Below are 20,000 nucleotides of genomic sequence, written 5' to 3'. Positions count from 1 at the left end.
CTTGTGTAATAGCAAGATTTAATTGCTTTTCCTGTCCATTTTATTTCAATGAGGGAACTATACCCCAAACTAGAAGAGAGAAAGTAGTAAATATATCAAATATTACTCCTGTATTCGACATGTTTTCGTTCGGGCAAGGGATTAGCAACGAGTCTAACCGGACATCCATCATTGATACCTATCTCAGGTAATCAGATAAGCACTAGTCTTTGTAAGGCTTATTCGAAAGAGTGTCGTAATAAACATCTAGGAGGTACTTCGTTTATTTATTTATGTTTCTTTGCCTCCGTTCGGTATCTGTTCCTGTATCCAATTCGTCATTCATTTAATGAATTACGTTTGCGTGATTTAGAATGAAAGAGATGAATGGAGAATAAGGTAGTGTGATATACGGTCCCTTGTTCAAGGTCTGTTGCTAGTTAGTTATATCAAGCCTTAATTAATGAAGAGATTGATTGATGTCTTTGGAAAATCGATTCTATTCTTAATTTCTATTTTTGTCTAAGTAAATTTGTCTAATTTTATACCTTTGTCTAAAGGAATTAAACTATTTACATACTTCTGTCTAAGAGAAATAAACTATTTCCCTAATTCCGTGTAAGGGGTCTAAGAGAGATATAAACTATTTCCCTAATTCCGTGTAAGGGGTCTAAGAGAAATAAACTATTTCCCTAATTCCGTGTAAGGGAATGACCCAGTTTCTATAGTTTTGTCTACGGGAATGAACCGTACTTTTGTATTTATCTGTGCGTCTGATTAATGAACTTAACCTACCTCCATAATTTCGTATGTTAAAATTGGCTTATTATCGTTATTTAGTATAATGGAATCATCCTATTTGCGTACTTCTGCTTTGAAAGTAAAATAAAAAAATCGAATCGAACATTTCAAATCTTCTGCCTCAGATTTCGGCGTCAATGACCTTAGATATCAGGATGCCAGAAAATCTCAAATCAACCAGTCAATCTGTCTCGGATTTCCTTTCATAGCTATCAAGTGTCCTTTTATAGCAATATTAAATCATTCCCGCCGTTGGGTTATTGTGATAGCATATTTCTATTTTTCAGTACAGAAAATAAGTCATCTGATAAAAAAAGAATATGAAAACAATCATGTTTTCCTGCAGCCCTTATTTCAATAGCTGAATTTGCTAAGGTCTCTGGCTATCGAAAATATATATGGATCATATCTTACTGGAATGGGGAGAAATAACTCAATTTTTTCGTTATTTATCAATTAGGATTTGTTTTGAAAGATTCAAAGACTTGTACATAATAGTTACTATATGTTTTCCGACTGTAATCAAGAATGTTTCAAATAACTTGTGAGAAAACGTTTTAGTACATATATTATTAATATTATTATTAAATGCTAAGCTACAACCCTAGTTGGAAAAGCAGGATGCTATAAGCCCAGGGGCCCCAACAGGGAAAATAGCCCAGTGAGGAAAGGAAACATGGAAAAATAAAATATTTTAAGAATAGTAATAACATTAAAATAAATATTTCCTACATAAACTATAAAAACTTTAACAAAACAAGAGGAAGAGAAACTAGATAGAACAGTGTGCCCGAGTGTACCCTCAAGCAAGAGAACTGTAACCCAAGACAGTGGAAGACCATGGTACAGAGGCTATGGCACTACCCAAGTGCCATAAAATTTGAACCAAGTAGCTAATGATTGAATTATATGTTACCATGAACTAGCGTTGAAAATGAACTTAGATTGGTTGCAGAAATTAAGTAATTTAAGTGCTTGCTTGATTGACATCATTATATGGAACACATGCATCTTATATTGCATGCAAATTATTAACGTAAAAGATATTCTTTCCCTGGTTGACTTTGGCGGAAAGCTGATGAAAGTTGCTGGAAAACGGGAGTATGCAACACTATTTTCCCATTTTCACATTTGCCGCTTCTCTTCTTTTATTATCTCAGTAGAAGAAGAAGATTTATCTAGGTATTTACCGTTTTGTTTCTAAATCTTGTTCCGTATATCCTAGTTAGTTGACGTCTTGATTCCTTAATTTGATTCACTTTGATTTTTGACAATCGATTCGCTAATTTGTTTAGTCCTGTTTATTTTGGTAATCTTGATTAGTTTATTCTAATTAATTTTTTTATATTTTTACCGTTCATTATACTCTTTTCACTTCATTCTATTTAGGTATTTTTTACATATATATTTCCTAATTTTATTCTGTTTCGTATAGTTTAATATGCCATCAATCTACAGTATATTCCCAGATTTGTTTTTTATTTCCATTAATATGTTATTAAGCGAAAACTTCGAATCTGGCCAAAAATAAGACTTTTTTTTAATTACCAATATTTCATTAACCAAAAAAATCGAATGTTTAAAAAAAAAATACTTTCCATCACACATAACTGCAGCCACCACAATAACTCCCTTCTTATTAAAACGAGGACACAATTCATGGTGCACTACGGACATTTCTTGCCTCTTTTATTATTTATCCGCCAACATCCTCTTCTTGAAGCTTTTTCTCTCAATTCTCGATCCTCAAGGTTCCTCAACCATGAATCGTGAGATGGCGAGGTTACGTAATTCATATTTTTGCCTAGGGGAAGATTTTTCAGTCTTTCATTATTGTCATTCTGTTTGTTCTTTATATTTACCTCTTATTTTTCTTACGTTTTTACTTTGTTTTGTTTTCCGATTCAACTGTCTAGGTTTCAGTGTGTACGTTCGTTTGTTTGTATACATGATTTTCAATTCCTGTTTTCCCTCCACTGTTTACGATTTGCATTCGTATTTTTACGTATTTTTTTATAATTATTTTTTTTTATTATTTCTTTTTTTTTTCTCCAAATTCTTTGCCTTGTGTCTTTTTAGAACCGTTAGCTTATATTGCCAGTTACTTTGAAAAAGTGCGCAATATTTTTACCTTTTGATTATTATTCAAATGATTTAATTTTTGCTATTATTTAAGTTGTTCGTTCATCATTCGCTTCTATAATTTGCCCTGTTTAAGACAACAGATCACCTGCTTATATAGATCCATTCAAATGTTAAGACGTCAGGACTCATTGAATATTTCATCTAACCATAGTATTCTCGGCATGTCTCAAAGGAGACCAAAATGTACTGAACAGACAAAGGGAAACATTAACATAATTCCTTGTTTTGAAAACTCGGATGTCATTCGAATAAATAAATTGTTTGTGTGTGTGCGTGCACGTTCTTCAACATATCATCGACCTTAAATTGCGTTCTTTTTGTCATGAAAACCGTTTTGTTGATTTACGTTTTCTTTTTATTTAAAAAAAGATTGTTTCATTCGTTATTGATGTTTGCTTCACCAAGGAATATTATACTGCGTGGAGGTAATGTTTTCGTTTATTGTGTTTCTTGTGAGAAATTCGTTGAATTGGGTAAAATTAATGTATATAGGTGCGCAATTATCAGTTTTGTGTTTCGTTATATATATATATATATATATATATATATATATGTATGTATGTATATGTATGTATGTAGAATCTGATAAGCACACACATAAATTTGTGTGTGTGTGTGTATATATATATATATATATATATATGTATATATATATATATATATATTTATATTTATATATATATTTATAATTATATATTTTTTATATATATATATAGAGAGAGAGAGAGAGAGAGAGAGAGAGAGAGAGAGAGAGAGAGAGAGAGAGAGAGAGATGTATATGCAAGTACACTATGTATATTTATAGATATGCATATGTTTATATATACGAGTATACTGCACATATGTGTTTGTTTAATTATTTGCTTGTTATTGGTATTCGATCCAGGCCTACCCCTCACAAACTTACCCAGCTATAAATGGATATTAACTTCAGCTGTAGTCAGTCATGTGGCCCAGAGGGTTATTCAAAGCTTTCAAGGCGCAATTATCCCTCTCAAAGAAAGGGGTACCAAATCTTTATCAAGGTGAGGTTGTGAGCCCCCTGCCCTTTACCTGATTCCTCTAGCTGATTTACATTTTTGGTGGGTAGTAGACCGGGATAAACCCAAAGACCTGCCAATTGTTTGCTAATTGCTGCACCACTCAGATATGTGCTCATTTTGTCTGATTGTGCCAAAAGATGTTTTTTTTTTTGTTAATATGCTATCGAAGAGGAAACTGAAATGAGATAACAGGAAAAAAGAGCGAAAATGCGTCAAGAAAAAGTTAAATATAAGTAAAAATTAAGGGAATATATAGATAAGAGATAAAATTGTGCAAAAAAATTTTTTTTTTTTAATCTGCCAATGAAGAGGAAACTCATATGAGATAACAGAAAAAAGAGCGAAAATGCGTCTAGAAAAAGTGAAATATAGGTAAAGATAAAAGGAAATATATAGATAAGAGATAAAATTGTGCTAATTTTTTTTTTAATCTGCCGTTGAAGAGGAAACTCATGTGAGATAACAGAAAAAAGAGCGGAAATGCGTCAAGAAATAGTGATTTATAGGTAGAGATAAAAGGGAATATATAAGTAAGAGGTAAAATTGTGCAAAAAAATTTTTTTTTTTTAATCTACCATTGAAGAGAAAACTCATGAGATAACAGGAAAAAAGAGCGAAAATGCGTCTAGAAAAAGTGAAATATAGGTAGAGATAAAAGGGAATATATAGATAAGAGATAATAACCAAAGCAAGAGGAAAGCATGAAGAGCGCAAGGCCAGTAATAACTGCAACGCTGCAGCCTCTTCACCTGATTGAATTTCCTCGTCAGTTCTGCTCATGCAACGTTGGCTGTTACGGAGGAACTTGTTCCATTTTGGATGGACGAGTTTCACTTTGCAAAGGCCTCATCATATCAGGTCGAAGGGATTTGATTCCTTTTTAATTGGGGCATTTCTATTTAAGTGATCATTACGGTTTTTTTTATCGAAGTGTTAGTTTTTTGTAGATATGATTTGACTTTGAATAAGTGTTTTTTTGGGATGGGTGTTGTATGGTAGAAAAGATTTTCATCCTAAGTAGAAGTTTTTCTTTTTTCTAAATAAGCCCCTTTTTTCCGTTCTGTATCGAACGTTTTAATTTTGTAGGTTAAAGGCTCGTTTTGTAGGGAACTGTTCTATTTTGTGGAGATTTTATTTTGTTTTAAAATAAATTGCTCTATTTAGAATGGAGACGTTTCGTGTTGAATTGGGGATTTTAATTTTGTATTGAGTCGTTACGCTTTGAACGGAAATATTTCATTTTGTAGGGACATATTTCCTTTTTATTAAAAGCATCCCATTTCGAATAGCAGCGTTCAGTTTTGCGAGGCTGTCATTCCTTTCACTCAGAAAACTAGGACGGACACCTGTTTGTGGTGATAACCGTACTGAAGAATAATTACCAAAAATTGATGAATATATCTTGACTTTCCTTTTTTTTTTTTTTTTTTTTTTTTTTACTTATTTATTCACCCAAATCATATATTTTTATTTTATTTAATTAATATTTATAAATTTTCAAAAGACTGAAAAGTCTTATCCAGTCACCTTCCGTAAGATAATCGAGTTTGTTTACGATTTTTTATTTTTAATATTTATGGGCACATCAGGGCATCGTAAAGTTTACGGCCCAGAAGATAACTACATCGATCTGTACATAAGGTTGAATTTCCTATGTGATCTATACACACTTACATCCTTGTAGTTTGGTTATGTGTTTAGTTTTCATGATTGTGTTAACATGATTATAAGGTCGATTTTTATGATATTGTCATGTTATCATAGTATCTTAACAAATGGAAGAAATATTTGTATTCCATCAAACGTCACTTTCAGGTATACCATTGCTATTATTTTTCGGCTTATTTTTATGTATATTAATTGTTTTTTTCACACACAACTCTTTTTACTGATAGTTTTTTTCTGGCTTTTTTATTAATGGGCAGTATGATGTTTGGAAGTTGGTTGATAATAGCTTTCAATTTTTATTTGGTCTACTACTACTACTACTACTACTACTACTACTACTACTACTGCTGCTGCTAGTTATAATGATAATAATAATTGTATAAAATTATGATAGTATTTAACCCAAATCATTGGTGGTGACGTATTTAAATACAAAAGAAAAATGACTTTTCCTCCATAAGAAATTTTTGAAATTTTTATTTAGAATAATGATAATAACAACAATATTTGTAATGATAATGTTAATGATAGAATCAACAATGAACATTACTAATCAAAATTGATAATATCATTCGATTGTTCTTGATCATTATTGACATTATCTACCACTGAAAACCTATCATGAGAATGGTTAAAATGTTCATGTCTATACTTTTACTTACTTTAAGGACTGCTTTTCTGGTCCTATACAGCAGGGGACCCCTACTCTCTACAGGAACTCCACAGTCATTTTTATCATGTTCGTTCAAAAGCATTCAACATTTCACACTGCATATTGCTCGTTCATTGTCAAATCCACACTATCGAAACCCTTTGAAAACATGAAAGTCTTCAGTTTCCTCTTGAATGCCTTAATATCTTCAGTCTTTCGGACGTCTAGTGGGAGGTTATCGTATAGTTTCTGGGACGTCTATTTAAAGGTTCTAGAGCCTACAATAGACACGTATCTAAGTTCGAATGATTTAAAACCCGCTGTAACTATTCTGAGGTCAACACGATTTATTGGGTGCACAATATGTAGCAATTACCTTAGATAATTTGGACGTCCGGTTTTGATAACTTGATGAGTTGCTGTACATATTTTAAACTCAATTATCGACAGTGTAAATTAATTAGTATAGGAGTGATCATTTCTCTGGGTGAGACACCCTTTATCAGTCTTGCTCCTCTGTTTGTTTTGTTTTGTAATTTCATATGTTGCATTTTTGGTAAATTGTAGTAGATAGAGTTACAGTAGTCAATCCTGGTAATAACAGTCTATCACAAGTTTCTTTACAGAATGTTCATCCAGATACTTCTTTATAAAAGCAATGTTTCTAAGATGATAACCAGCATTTTTTACTACATTATTTATTAGGGCATTGAAAGACAACTTACAGTCAAGAGATACGCCTAGATCACGAACTTTACTAGATATCGGGACAAAGTTGTTATTTGTGTTTATATGAACATCACCGAAGTTTCTTACGCTGATTTTGTTTCCAACCACCATTAACTCAGTTGTATTTTCTTTTAATTTAATTGTTTGACTGACATCCATTCCCTAACACTAGCAAGAATTCGGTTTAGAGTTTCAGTATCATCTGCCAATAGGTTGAACTTCACTCCATGCCTTTGTAGTATTTTCGACAGACCAACAGTATAAATACAGAATAAGATTGGGCCCAGTACACTCCCCTGAGGTACCCCTCTGTTTAAAGGTTCATATGATGAATAGCATGACAAAATTTCACTATCCACTCCATTAGAATTAAATTATCTCCACATGATTATGACCGTAATAAGTATCGCCCTGAACGAAATTGAGAGTCCCAACGCCTTTGAAGTAGTACATAAGTGAATTTAAGTAAGAGATTCACGATAAGCTGACCAATCCTCGGAGTAAACGGTTTCTCACGCCTTCTTCCTTACAACTTAACTCTCATAACGGGTGGGAAAGACCGAAATCCCGTTTGTCAGGAGATTAAGGTTCTGTATTCACCCTCCTTGGTATTCACGTAGCTCAGAAGGACTGTACTTTGCATACATCTCTTGATGCAGAATTACAGCAGTGTAGCTTGTGTGTGTGTGTGTGTGTGTGTTTGTTATTGGGTCGTTTCGATTTTTTTTTTTATAATATTTCTTAAGAACAGAACAACCGTGAAAATGAAATATAATTTCAACTGCTGTTATTATTGCTGATATTATTATAATTTATGTTATTATTATTATTATTATTATTATTATTTTTGTTGTTATTATTATTATTATTATTATTATTATTATTATTATTATTATTATTATTGTTATCATAGAGAATGAAGATAAAATGAAAAACTAGATTAAGGGTGCAACTAAAAGCTGAAGGGACCATGTAAAGACACTCGATGTCAGGATGCCAGAAAACTCCAAATCAATCAATCTCTTCAGCAATACCTAAGTACTGACTGCTCTCTCATAGATGGTGGCATCATTGAGTATCCTGTTTGATCGTTAATGAACCTATACGTTCTTTTTTATGTCTGTCCCGGCTCTGTCGCTTAAAACGCTAAAGCTTCCCTTAACATTTCCAAACCTTCCTCTCCCAGTACAATACTATTTGCACCCTCACCCCTTTCTCCTTCGTACGCCCCCCCCCCCCCCTTCCTCCACCATCCTGACGCAGCCAATTCTTGTTCCAAGTCCCATCGAGAAAGAATCGTAAGTGAGGAATTCATTGTATCTCGCATTAGGATTTTGATTGGTATTCTTTCATATGGTGATTTGCGCTCTCTCTCTCTCTCTCTCTCTCTCTCTCTCTCTCTCTCTCTCTCTCTCTCGCAAGAGTTTATGCTTCGTATATATGTTATTTTCCCATGCGGACGCATTTTCATATAGTATATGTATATACTCGTATTTTGAGCCAGAGTTCTCAAGCGGGAACGTGTAAAGGGAATGTTTTAACACACACACACAAGCATATATATATATATATATATATATATATATATATATATATATATATATATATATATATATATATATACATACATATATATATGTGTGTGTATATATATATATATATATATATATATATATATATATATACACACACACACTCACACCACAACAACAACAAATGCAGCCGTGTCCAGTCCATTACAGGACAAAGGCCCCAGACATGCCCTGAAATTTGTCTATTTTTCATCACCACGCCGGCAACTGGAGATTGGTGATGGTGTGGGGGTTGCTTTAGTCTGGTCTCTCACAGCAAACCAACCTAGTACTGGTAGCCATGACTAGTACAGCTTTACTGATATTGTCGATTGTCGATACACGAACCCTTTCACCACGTTAAGATCTCTCCATTCGGAAAAGGATATATATACACATACACACATACAGTATATATATGTGTGTGTGTGTGTATATATATATATATATATATATATATATATATATATATATATATATATATATATATATATATATATATATGTCTTACTTATAACTGTAATCGAACAGTTTAACATGTTTTTTCAAAAAGGCCCATAAAAGAAACACAGGAAATATGAATAAATCACACTATACTTCGGTCAATAAACATCGACCCTCTTCAGGAAGTATAGCAAAAATGAGGGATACAGTGGAGAGTGACGGTTTATATATGAAAGGAAAAGGGGTGTGTTCAATTGTTCTATATATATATATATATATATATATATATATATATATATATATATATATATATATGTGTGTGTGTGTGTGTGTATTAGGATATAAAAACAAGTAAAACTTAGTGACCACGTAAAGTAGTTTGCAATGATGAAAGAGTTACGCATGCGAGAAACATGAATCTTGCTCTATAAGGGGCGGTAAGGGTTTAGGATTACCTAAGTTACAAATGGCCATGGTCATTATGGTCGTGCTCATATTACTTTTCCAATTACCTCTCTCACTCTACTTATTTCTTATTTGGGAATTCAAAAATTGAAAGAATAACACACTCTCTCTCTCTCTCTCTCTCTCTCTCTCTCTCTCTCTCTCTCTCTCTCTCTCTCTCTCTCTCTGTTGCTTGTTGTGGCGTGTTTATCAGTAAATAAAGTCATAAGAGAGAAACGAGTTTCGATGAATTCTAAAATAGAAAAAAGATAGTTCGAGTATTTCAAGTTTCCAGAATTTGCAGCGTCCAATTAGATAGTTTGAAGATGCTATGACGAAACTAGTTTGATGAACGGTTGTTACGAAATGAAATTATGCACTCATTAAGATGCGATTTTGCTTTCCAAGCATAAATGCTTTATCGTCTAAGGCAAGTTAACTCTAATGAACATTTTGAGATATACAAGAAAATCGAAATCTTTTTGGTCTACAAAATGTTTTTTCTTTATCAAATTGGGTTTTAAGATTAGGTACCGCAATAATATCGAAGAAATTTGATAAAATTGCAGTATTTATTTTCCTCCTGGTTATTAGAATATTTTCTTTGTTTCTATACATTATTATTTATACATTAATGTATGTATGTAATGGAGATTAATGCGTCCATAAAAACAAGATGCACTTTAATTGTAAAGGGAAAGGAAGTACAGAACGATAGTAGATGATTGATAAATCAACTAGATATATTATTTCAATAGTAAAAAAAAAAAAGATTCCTTCTGATGTGTATATTTTTCACGACAGAATCTAATTAATCTATTAATAAATTGTAAAACGACTCATTTACTTGGATTTTATTTTATCACTTTAAATCTTTTTGAATTATTACAAAAAGTTGGTTAAGCAGGAAATTATCAAATATAATTTTCATTAAACTATAATATGATTTAAAAAAAGCTATACAGTATGTACCCCTATAATCTTAATGCAAGCAATCAATTACGTTATATGCTTATCGGTTTAGAGATTTTGATTGAAAAAATAAAATATTTATATTTCTCTCAACTGAGGTTTTGATGCCCTAGTGTTTATCCCCGCATTATTGCTTCATCACAGAAATGACTCTTGATTCTGGAAATAACTGTTTGGCATCGAAGGACTTACTCGCCTCTGATTGGGGAACCATTATTTTTAAATCCTTAGTTAAATACACTTGTGTGATTTCGCTTTTCTTGGGGATGACGACATTTTGGGAAGAGTTTTATTTTGTGTTGTCTCTGCAAACATTGTTATTTTATCTGTGGCTGGTTATGATGAGTTTTGTGCTTTATGTCCTGTGTGAAATTATTTGTTTGTTTCCTTCTGACGTTGGTCATGATGAGATTTTTGTTTTTTGTCCTATGTGATTTTTTTTTTTATCTTTCGTTGCTAACGGTAAGGTTTTTGTTTTTATCTGATGGGAATTTTTTGTCACATTTCCAGTTGGTTATAATGGGATTTTTGTACTATGTGCAATTATTTTTTTTGTGTGTGTGTGTGATGATTGTTTTTTGCTTTATGTGAAATTATGTATTTTTGTTTCTATCTGGTGTTTTTAATTCTTAAGTTTTAATGCGATTTTCCTAATATTTGGATGCCTTAGTTAAATATTTGTTCACCAGAATGATGTTTGTTTAATTCAAACAAGATATTCATTGAATTTTTTTCCATTGAAATCTTTGTTTAGTATTATTTATATCCTTGTTATCTGTCCGAATTCAACATCTGTTTTGTTATATATTTCTTTAATACTCCCTCTTATTGACAGTTTCCTAGATCACTTATCATACTAACTTAACCTAACATTTCTTGTTGAATCTCATTTGTATACACAATTTTAGTGTTTATTCGTCATTGTCCCTTTTTCCATTTTTTCTCCAAAGTGATATTCATTAAAATGGTAAGTTTTTTTTTTTCTCCCGTTATGGACTATTATCATAATATTTTCCGAATTTTAAATCTTCCACAAAGTAATATTTTGTGATGTAGATTGATAAGTTGCAAATGTTTTCTTTTATAGATAAATTTCAATCAAATATAATTCCAAACAAAAACTTGCAAGATTTCTCCCTTATCACGACAAATCAAACTCCACCGCCCACTTGTCTTTACCCCGATATCAAATGACTTCCGCCCGCACGCCCTCAAGCTCTCCGACCTGCCTAAATAATATTGATCTTTTCACTTGACAACCATCTCGGCCCCTTATTGCTATACCCACCAAAACCTCCCTATCGGGAAATTTAACCCCCACCCCCACCCCCCACCCCCCTGATGAGGTTAGTGGAAGGTTTATATACTTCGAACAAATCAGTCCTTATCTGATGGTGAGATCACCGCTGGTCTGATTAATGAGATTTTTTTTATATATTATCTCTATCTCTTCTATAGATGGCGTTATCATTATTATTATGGAAAATACCAAAGAGATATTTCATTTATTAAGCTGCTTCCAACGGACGCTGTTCATATATGAGTAGAGATAATCAGAGTGAATAAAAGTTTGATAACAATGAAGTGTCAAAGAGAATTAAAGCAAAATAAAAAGGTGTTATGTATACACATATAAATTTACATGCATAATAATGTATATATGTATATATAATGTGTGTATATATTATATATATATATATATGTATATATAATGTGTGTATATTATATATATATATATATATATATATATATATATATATATACATATATATATACATATATATATATATATATGTATATATATAGATATATAGATATATATAGATATATATTTATATATATATATATGTATATATATATAGATATATATATATATATATATATATATATATATATATATATATATATATATATATATACATATATATATATATATATATATATGTATATATAGATATATACATATATGTGTATATATATATATATATATATAGATATATAGGTATACATAAGTATATATATATCATCATCATCATCTCCTACGCCTATTGACGCAATGGGACTCGGTTAGATTTCGCCAGTCGTCTCCATCTTGAGCTTTTAATTCAATATTTCTCCATTCATCATCCCCTACTTCACGCTTCATATTCCTCAGCCATGTAGGCCTAGGCCTTCCAACTCTTCTAGTACCTTGTGGAGCCCAGTTGAAGGATAGATGAACTAATCTCTCCTGAGGAGTGCGAAGAGCATGCCCAAACCATCTCCATCTACCCCTTACCATAATCTCATCCACATACGGTATTTGAGTAATCTCTCTTATAGTGTCATTCCTAATTCTGTCCTGCCATTTAACTCCCAACATCCTTCTGAGGGCTTTGTTCTCAGATCTACTAAATCTGTTGGAGATTGTTTCATTGTCATACCATGACTCACGTCCGTACAGTAACATAGATCTCACTAAACTAATATATAGCCTGATTTCTATATGTAATTTCAGGCGATTTGATTTCCAAATTTTACTTAACCCAGCCATAGTCTGATTTGTTTTTTCAATCTTTTACTAACCTCTAATTCTGAAGACCCTGTATTGGAAATTATAGTTCCTAAATACTTAAATGATTCTACCTCATTAATCCTTTCTCCTTCCAATTTAATTTCATCTATATATATGTATATATATGTGTGTGTGTGTATATATATATATATATATATATATTATATCCATATATACTGTATATATATATATATATATATATCACATACATTATGTATGTAAATGTATGTGTAGGTGGTAGGTTGGCAAGAGCATCAACCACCTGTTGAGATACTAACGCTAGAGTGTTTTTTGGTCCTTTTACTGGCCAGACACTGCTACATTGGATCCCTCTTTGCTTGCACATACACCAAATAGCCTGGCCTATTCTTTCCACATTCTCCTGTCTTCATACACCTGACAACACTGAGATTATCAAACAATTCTTCGCTTAAAGGGTTAATTGCTACACTTTACTTGTTCAGTGATTTCTCTCTTGTTCTCTGATGCTGGGTAGTGCCATAGCCTCTGTACCATGGTTTTCCATTGTCTTGGATTAGAGTTCTCTTGCTTGAGGGTACACTCAGACACACTATTCTATCTTATTTCTCTTCCGTTTTTTTTAAAGTTTTTATAGTTCATATATTAGATTTATTTTAATGTTACTATTCTTAAAATATTTTAATTGTTCATTACTCCTCTGGTAGTTCATTTATTTCCTTATTTACTTTCCTCACTGAGCTATTTCTCCCTGTTGAAGCCTTTGGGCTTATAGCATCTTTCTTTTCTAACTAGGGTTGTAGCTTAGCAAGTAATGATATATATATATATATATGTGTGTGTGTGTGTGTGTGTGTGTGCGCGTGTTTATCTAACTGAGGCCCTTTGCGTCGATAGGAGTGGGAGGAGATGACGATTGATATGTATATATATATATATATATATATATAAATATATATATACTCGTATATACTAAAAGGACAAAATATGCCTCATTGAGTCCTCGTAGTTCAAGCTGACTATTCCGCCTTGGGAGACTTTTAAGATTCGCTCGTTCTTTCTGTGACGTCATAATGATGTCAATACCAGTAGAGATTGAGATATCCTTTATTCAATTGATTCCGTTTGGGATTACATCCAGCAGTTATGGATAAACAAATCTGATTGAAATCCCGCAGCTTCAGTGGAGGCTGATTAGAGCAAGCAGGATGTACGGACGTAATGTCTACCCGGTCCCCCCCTCTCTCTCTCTCTCTCTCTCTCTCTCTCTCTCTTGGACTCTATTTCAGCCGAAGAGGTGAGGTAGCCTGCGTACTAAAACACACACACACACACACACACACACACACACACTTATGTTTACACGAATATGTTAAGCCCATGCACCCATAATAATAACGTGTTGCACATCTTATTTCTCTTCCTCTTGTTTTGTTAAAGTTTTCATAGTTTGTATAGGAGATATTTATTGTTGTTACTCTTCTTAAGATATTTTATTTTCCTTTTTTCCTTTCCTCACTGAGCTATTTTCCCTGTTGGAGCCCCATGGGCTTGTAGCATCCTGCTTTTCCAACTAGAGGTTTAGCTTAGTAAGTATTAATAATAATAATAATAATAGTGTATGTGTGATTGTTAAGTACACATAAGTACAAAAATTCCTTCATTTCTGTACATGCATACAACCACTTAATTTACAGACTGCCTTAATACCTTTACAAAATACATGAAAGTGAATACCCAGTTTTGGAGCCGCATGTCCTCCACATGATTTTAAACAACATACAATCCTCAAGGATTAAAGATACTTGTATATGAAAACTTGGTACGTACTGTTACATGTACCTTATGACACTTGAGACGTGCGCATATATTCTTAACACTTGCACACAAAAGCACATGTAAATATGCTCTCATATACGTACAATAATACCTTTCTCAGTAGTTATTAAAACAAAAGAGATACAGATATAAATACGTACACATATGAATGCGAACATTGATATCCTACCCCAATAATGATTACATACAGATGGACATGCACACACACACACACACAAACACACACACACACCCATCACTTGTGCGTGTCGGAGACTCGAAGTTGTGGTCTGCTCAGTCTGTGTTTGGTTGCTGGGGGTGTAAGTGTGGTCGGGGCCTGTGGTCGCCTTATTATTTATTTGGTTCATTCAGTTGACAGACATGTGTGAGAGGAAAAACAAGGAGAAGAAACAAAAGAAGAAAGATGGCTTTTAATGGAAGAAATGAATCTTGGATAACCACGCAGTTATTCATTTTCTGAAAAAGGCCTAAAGTGATCGCTTTTAGTGTTATTGCTCTTATGTGATTGTTTTAGAGTCGTTACGCTGTAGTAAATGAAAGTATGATTATGCCGTTTTACAACAAGGAATTTTTTTTTTTTTTTTTTTTTTTTTGTGCTCTCTTGGATGTCATTCAATTTTTTTTTCTATTAGTGTATTTTGTTAAAGAGATCTTTTATATAGATATAGTAATGACATGGAATTTTGCATATATAGCCAATTGTTAAATGACCCGTGGTAAAGCTTCATAACAGCTTGAATATATATATATATATATATATATATACATAGATATATATATATATATAATGAAAATTTTTACTTAATCATTAAATTTACTCCTTCATTTGAATAAAAAAATTTTACTTAATCATTAAATTTACTCCTTCATTTGAATGAAAATTTTTAAATAACCATTAAATTTTTAAATAACCATTCATTTGATAAGACGATGTAATATTTACTTTAGAATATTAATATATAATTTCATATGTATGTTGCAGGATAATAAAAAAAACTACAGGGCCGTAGTATTATGAGACTGAAAATATCATCAATTGAAAGAGAGAGAGAGAGAGAGAGAGAGAGAGAGAGAGAGAGAGAGAGAGTGCGTAATGCTTATGATATTAATTCATGTGAGATGGTGGATGTCACTTAGCAAAGTCACGCTCTCTTCTTCGGAAGCGTCGAAAGTGACTGAAGGAGAGAGAGAGAGAGAGAGAGGGGGGGGGGGGTGGAGTGAAAGTTTTTCGCATCATCGCATGGATGGTTTTATATATATATATATATACATACATATATATATATACATAGAGAGAGAGAGAGAGAGAGAGAGAGAGAGAGAGAGAGAGAAAGATGCAGTCAAATGGAATTGTGTATAATTTTTTAAATTTTCATATATTGATTCAAGCGCACCACAACTACTAAAAATAGTAAAAATTATGATAATTATGGTAATAATCATTATTTTTATTGTTATTATTATTATTATTATTTTTATTATTATTATTGTTATTATTATTATTAATATTATTAATATTACATATACATAATTCCAAGGAAACCAAAAAAGAAGGCAGCAACAGCGCTTTATGTAAATAAAGTGAATATAAAAAGAATATACCTAGCAAATATTTACATTGCACTTTATTTTAAACTTAAAACGATTAAGTTTTACGTTATGATAATAAACAATAAATATATATAATATTTTCTATATGCAAATCAGGTTTATTTTCCCTAGATGAATTAGTAGAGTCTTTCATAATATTCATTGAAGACTCATAATAATTTAAGATAAATATTTTCGTAAATATCTTTGGTGAGGAATATTTGAAATAGAAGGGGAATTTACTCCACAATTTTATACGTAAAATCCACAATTTTATAAGAAGTAAAATAACCCAGATATACTGGAAGAAATTTTTTTTTATAGAAAATAGATTTGATAAAGAAAAAGAATGGGGTTTGGCCCCCAAACGCTGTGAGGAAAATGGAAGATTGCTTTATCGAGAAGAAATACAGTAAGACGAATATTGTTGCTGTTAGATGATGGATGAATGAAGGCTTGGGTGGATACGAGAGAGAGGCGTTTTGAGAGAGATGGGTGTCCTTTGAAAGAGTTGGACTTGATAAGGATAGGAAAGAACTAGGAACTTGGGAAAGAGTAGGGACTTGAGGGAAGGAGGACTTCAGAGGAGGGAGACTTGAAAGAGCTCGGTACTACCAGATCTGGAGGACTTGAGACAGGAGAGAAAACTTAGTTTTGAAAACAAACACGCCAGTTTTAACAAAGTCAGGACTTGAACAGGAGAGAAAACTTAGTTTTGAAAACGAACACGCCAGTTTTAACAAAGTCAGGACTTCAGACAGGAGAGAAAAACTTAGTTTTGCAAACGAACACGCCAGTTTTAACAAAGTCATGACTTAAGACAGGAGAGAAAACTTAGTTTTGCAAACGGACACACCAGTTTTAACAAAGTCAGGACTTACGACAGGAGAGAAAACTTACTTTTGCAAACGAACACGCCAGTTTTAACAAAGTCAGGACTTAAGACAGGAGAGAAAACTTAGTTTTGCAAACGAACACGCCAGTTTTAACAATGTCAGGACTTAAGACGGGAGAGAAAACTTAGTTTTGCAAACGAACACGCCAGTTTTAACAAAGTCAGGACTTGAACAGGAGGGAAAACTTAGTTTTGAAAACGAACACGCCAGTTTTAACAAAGTCAGGACTTAAGACAGGAGAGAAAACTTAGTTTTGCAAACGAACACGCCAGTTTTAACAAAGTCAGGACTTAAGACAGGAGAGAAAACTTAGTTTTGCAAACGAACACGCCAGTTTTAACAAAGTCAGGACTTAAGACAGGAGAGAAAACCTAGTTTTGAAAACGAACACGCCAGTTTTAACAAATTCAGGACTTAAGACAGGAGAGAAAACTTAGTTTTGCAAACGAACACACCAGTTTTAACAAAGTCAGGACTTACGACAGGAGAGAAAACTTACTTTTGCAAACGAACACGCCAGTTTTAACAAAGTCAGGACTTAAGACAGGAGAGAAAACTTAGTTTTGCACACGAACACGCCAGTTTTAACAAAGTCAGGACTTAAGACAGGAGAGAAAACCTAGTTTTGAAAACGAACACGCCAGTTTTAACAAATTCAGGACTTAAGACAGGAGAGAAAACTTAGTTTTGCAAACGAACACACCAGTTTTAACAAAGTCAGGACTTACGACAGGAGAGAAAACTTACTTTTGCAAACGAACACGCCAGTTTTAACAAAGTCAGGACTTAAGACAGGAGAGAAAACTTAGTTTTGCAAACGAACACGCCAGTTTTAACAAAGTCAGGACTTAAGACAGGAGAGAAAACCTAGTTTTGAAAACGAACACGCCAGTTTTAACAAATTCAGGACTTAAGACAGGAGAGAAAACTTAGTTTTTGCAAACGAACACACCAGTTTTAACAAGTCAGGACTTACGACAGGAGAGAAAACTTACTTTTGCAAACGAACACGCCAGTTTTAACAAAGTCAGGACTTAAGACAGGAGAGAAAACTTAGTTTTGCAAACGAACACGCCAGTTTTAACAATGTCAGGACTTAAGACGTGAGAGAAAACTTAGTTTTGCAAATGAACACGCCAGTTTTAACAAAGTCAGGACTTGAACAGGAGGGAAAACTTAGTTTTGAAAACGAACACGCCAGTTTTAACAAAGTCAGGACTTAAGACAGGAGAGAAAACTTAGTTTTGCAAACGAACACGCCAGTTTTAACAAAGTCAGGACTTAAGACAGGAGAGAAAACCTAGTTTTGAAAACGAACACGCCAGTTTTAACAAATTCAGGACTTAAGACAGGAGAGAAAACTTAGTTTTGCAAACGAACACGCCAGTTTTAACAAAGTCAGGACTTAAGACAGGAGAGAAAACTTAGTTTTGAAAACGAACACGCCAGTTTTAACAAATTCAGGACTTAAGACAGGAGAGAAAACTTAGTTTTGCAAACGAACACACCAGTTTTAACAAAGTCAGGACTTAAGACAGGAGAGAAAACTTAGTTTTGAAAACGATCTCGCCAGTTTTAACAACGTCAGGACTTAAGACAGGAGAGAAAATTTAGTTTTGAAAACGAACACGCCAGTTTTAACAAAGTCAGGACTTAAGACAGGAGAGAAAACTTAGTTTCGCAAACGAACACGCCAGTTTTAACAAAATCAACCAACGTGATACTTTCTGACGTACATCCGTGGGACTTCCAGGCAACGCACGACAACACAGAATGACTAGCAAAGAAAGGAGGAGTTGTCTGGCACGCTTTTCATGAAGCAATGCACGTCTGCTTGTATGTGGATTTCCTAATGCCGTACTTTAAAAAAAGTGGGGGAGGAGGGGAAGGGGCCACCCAAAGTACCCACTCCAGCCAAAAATAGTGGGCGTCTACCTTTCTCGGATGAGAAAAAACATGCTTCGGGCAAGAGGCAATGGTAGACCTTTAACTAAACACACCCATACACAGAGATTACTTCCCGTTGCACAAGGCAACGCCCCTTTCGGAATAAGTAATGATAATGATAGATTGCTAATGTATGGATTTACCAGCAAAACCCATAGGCTACTGTCATTTGCATCAGTCGGATTCAGGGTCGGACGTACTAGGCTTAAAATCGCTGGGCCTTTTAGCTTTTCTCTTCATGATAATATATATATATATGTATATATGTATATATATATATATATATATATACATATATATATATACATATATATATATATATATATATGTATATATGTGTATATATATATATATATATATGTATATGTATATGTATGTATATATATATATATATATATATATTTGTGTGTATGTGTATTAGCGTCTTCTTTATTAAGTAGTTTTCTGTATTTATTTTTTTACAAAAGGACTATACATACATATATAAACTTTAAATGAACATATAAACATAAAAACAATTCTATAACAATTTGTAATAATTGGATTTAATCCTGATGAATTTAAACACATATCTACTCCCAGCCAAGCAACTAGGGTTCGATTGAGAGGAGTTCCGAGGCAGGGACTCGCCAAGATGAAATTCCTGAAAATTGGAGACCTTTCCCCCTTACAATATCTTGATTAAATTCGAAGTTTAAAATCATTCGCTAACAAATAAATAGTTTTGCGTTTGAGACCTTGGATGGA

The 20,000-nt window shown here is 32.9% G+C and overlaps 1 protein-coding gene across 1 annotated transcript in view; it reads left to right on the top strand.

The window, feature by feature from the left end:
- The window catches only part of LOC137633129 (uncharacterized), a 476,875-nt gene that overhangs the window by 24,556 nt on the left and 432,319 nt on the right, over positions 1 to 20,000 (top strand). The gene's annotated exons all lie outside the window — the stretch shown is intronic.

The sequence above is a fragment of the Palaemon carinicauda genome, chromosome 42 (assembly GCF_036898095.1).
Source record: "Palaemon carinicauda isolate YSFRI2023 chromosome 42, ASM3689809v2, whole genome shotgun sequence".
Classification (NCBI taxonomy): Eukaryota; Metazoa; Arthropoda; class Malacostraca; order Decapoda; family Palaemonidae; genus Palaemon; species Palaemon carinicauda.
Note: the sequence above shows the minus strand (reverse complement) of the source record. Positions and strands in the feature narration are given on the sequence as shown.